The sequence below is a fragment of the Panicum hallii genome, chromosome 6 (genome assembly GCF_002211085.1).
Source record: "Panicum hallii strain FIL2 chromosome 6, PHallii_v3.1, whole genome shotgun sequence".
NCBI lineage: Eukaryota > Viridiplantae > Streptophyta > Magnoliopsida > Poales > Poaceae > Panicum > Panicum hallii.
The window spans coordinates 35,286,508-35,290,107 of NC_038047.1; positions in this window are offsets into that span (position 1 = coordinate 35,286,508).

Sequence of the window (3,600 nt, forward strand, 5' to 3'; positions counted from 1 at the left end):
ACAGGAAACGGACACGTGGGAGAACCAGAAAAGAACATGTGCACAAACAGGAAACTGACATGTGGACGAACCAGAAAAGGGCACATGGACGAACTAGAAACAGATACGTGGGCGAACTAGGAGAGGACACGTGGACTAACAAGAAAATGACACGTGGACACACATGAAACCGGCATGTGGGCGAATAAGGAGAGGACACATGGGCAAACAGGATAACGACATGTGGTCACATCGCGAAATGACACATGGACCGAGTACAAGACGACACATGTCCAAACGAAAGGAAGACACGTGGGTGGATAAAAGAATGACATATGGTGTAATGCTAGCTCTCCACATGGCCTTATGCTAGCTCGCCACGTGTCGGTCCCATTTGTGACACGTGCTGCCCGACACGTCACTCGCCAGCATGGACGAAGCCACATGGCGTGCTAGTGTGTCCTGGCCACGTCACTTGCCAGCGTGGACGGCGCCACATAAACTGCCAGCGTGGACCGGAACACGTGGATCCAGGAGTTTTGCGACGTTTTTGTGACATGTCGCAGAACGGAGTATGCTTCTGTGATGAAAGTTTTTTCATCACAGATAAAATTCGTTCTGTGACGTTTTTGGGCATTTTGTCACGGTAGTACAAACTTGATGTGACTTCTTTGACGAAGCAAAATTCATCACAAATTTATCACAGAACTTCCTTTATGACGTATTTGGCCTTTACAGTGACGAAAGTCGTCCATTACTGAAGCTTTGATTTCCACTAGTATGACTATATTTGCTCCTATTGATTACCCATATTTGTAATACTTAATTCTTACATGCACATGCACTCTCTAAAAGGGTAACATGACTTATTTTGGGAATAAATTTTGAATCCTAAAATATCTTATTTTTTTGGCGGAGAGAATATTCAACAAAAGTCTAAAGTAGACATCTGTCTGACTTACTTCAAGCTGAAGGACTTGAGGTAAAGGACAAAAACTTCACCCCAATATGTACATCAGCTAATGGGTTTGCTGCGAGAACGCTTCATCCAATTGTTCTCTTTATCTCTAGAATGCTTAAGTCTTCATTTTTCACTTATTTTTTTAAAAAAAATGGTTCGCTCATTATTTATATATGTGCATACCTTCAAACGATGTCATTGACCTGATTACTTCTTGTCGCATATGACGACACTACTACAGAAACTATCTTTGTTCTCCTCATTTATCCCCGGTAAAGTTGAGCCCGGGACTAATAAAGGTATTAGTCTTAGTCCTGGTTGGTGGCTCCAGCTGGAACTAATAGTCCCATGTACCATTTGTCCCAGTTGGAGCTATTAATCCCGGATGAAGACCAACACTAGGACTAAATGCTGAGCAGCGTTTTTCTTTCTTTTCCGTGCACACCTCCCATCTACTTATCTGTTTCATCTCTCGATCTCTCCTATCCTCACCTCTCTCCCTTATCCTCTTCCCTCTCCTCTCCCACTTCCTCTCTTTACTTCCTTAGCGGCAGGTGAAGCCAGCAGGAGTGGCGGAGCATGGAGGGCCCCGGCCAGGGGCGGCGCGGGGCTGCGATGAGCGACACGCAGCGGCGGGCCAGACCCGAGGCGAGGGCGGCGGGGCGGGGCCGCAGCAAGCGGCACATAGCAGGCGGGCCGGACCTGTGGCGAGCGGTGGCGGCTCGCTATGCGGCGGCGAGCCGGACCCGAGGCGAGCGGCGCCAGGGCGGGGCCGCGGCGAGCAACGCAAGACGATGGGGTGGACCTAGGGCGAGCAGCGGTGGAGCAGGGCCGCGACGAGCGGCGCGCGGCGGCGGTGCGGGCCCTGGCGAGCGGCGTCCACAGCACATGGCAGCGGGTCAAGCCCGCGGGTAGCAGCGGAGGCCGCAGCGCGCAGTGGCGGCGTGGGGCTGTGGCGAGTGGCGGCGCAGCCAGGCAGAGCAGCAGCGGCGCGGGAGCCGGTCGCAAGCAGAGCTAGAGCGGGGCGTAGAGCTTTTTTTATTTTTTTCAATATTTGATCCCGGTTATAGCCACTCACCGGGACCAAAGGTTTTTTTGTCTCGGTCGCTGTCGGAGGAATTCTCCAGCCGGGTGGCGGAAAGCACCCGCCTAATCCTAGTTTAGGATGGGTTTGGAGGAGACTTAGGAGCGCTCGATCGGTGGACAGATGAACATAGGAGTGACACGAAGATTTAGAGTGGTTCGGGCTGCCGGAGCGTAACACCCTACGTCCACTTGGGAGCTGTATTGGCTGCGTGAGCCTAAATGGAAAGCAGCATAAGCTTGTGTGTCTGAGCCTTGGATGTTCCCTTCTAACGAGTGCACTCTCCCTTTTATAGTTTAAGGGGACTGCTTACACTGTGCGGGACCCCGACAGGTGGGCCCGGCCAACAGGGGCCGTTCTACGAGAGATAAGGAGGTCTTCTCCTCGAGCTCCTCTCCGTAGTCCTCTCGATCGAGAAGTTGATGTGCGTATCCACAGCCAGGATATGGCCGTGTACAGCCTTGTCTTGCACAGTGTCCGGTGTCAGCGTTGTCCAACAGTGAAGCCGTGCTGTCACTGTTGGGATGGAACCTCCTGTCAGGGGGCGAGCCGGCGCTGGCTCATGACATGCGCACTGTTACAGCGCAAGCCTTAGCACGCCTATTATACAGACCATCATCACGCGCGCAGCACCGTGACGGGACTGCACACAGTCCGCGCACTATGCACGGTGATACGACACGCCGCCTTGGAAACAGGCAGGCTTAAACCGTGGTGTCAGCTTACCTGCCCGGTGTGTCAGTGGCAGGCCGCTCTTTTTGACTTGGGCGCACTCGGCCCAGCTACCGCATTAAATGCGGGTAGGTGGGTTGGAGACCCGCGAAGGGCCTTCAGCCGCAGGCACGTGGCAGGGCCAGCCCCGCTCCCTCTATAGGACGGCACACGGCGGCACCGGTCCCCTTCCCCGGGGGGAAGGGGGGCCGGGCCCTCCGAGGCCGGTTGTATCAGTCTGGCCCGTGTTGGTCCGACCATCACACGTAGCGCCCCCGGACCCCCTGGGGAGTCCGGGTCCGCGGGGGCAACCCGTGAGCCCTCCTGCCCTCCTGGGTGCGCAGAGGCCCCGGACCTCCCAGAGCCCCGGGAGGGTCCGGAGACCGTGGTCCCAGCTGTCAGGCCCGGGTAATGTGCCTCGTCACCCAGAAGGCGAGGGGGAGATTATGGATTATGAGACGCCAAGGGCCTGGACACCCTAGCAAGAGGTACCCTTGTCTGTATGTACCGACAGAGGCCTCCGGGCCCACCTTGGGTGAGGGATGAACCCGCAGGTGGGGGCAAATCCCAGCTTCGCGCCGGGTGGACAGCTCGTTCCCGTCGGGTAAGGGCATGGTTGTCCTTTCGCCCATAGCGGGATCCCCGAGGGGCCCGTCCTCCGCGCGCGCCGTGCGCGTCAGACGGTTCAGATTCTTGTCTTATTTGAGCCCGTCCTGCGGCCTGGGCAGTTCGGATTCCGCCTTTTCCCCTTCCCTCTAGTGGTCACGCCTTTCACTGGCGGCCCGAGCCTACCAGTCATGGGATGTGAGAGGAGGGGGCCTGGCGTAGACAACCGTTCGGCTTCTCCTCGGTCGCCGCAGGCGTG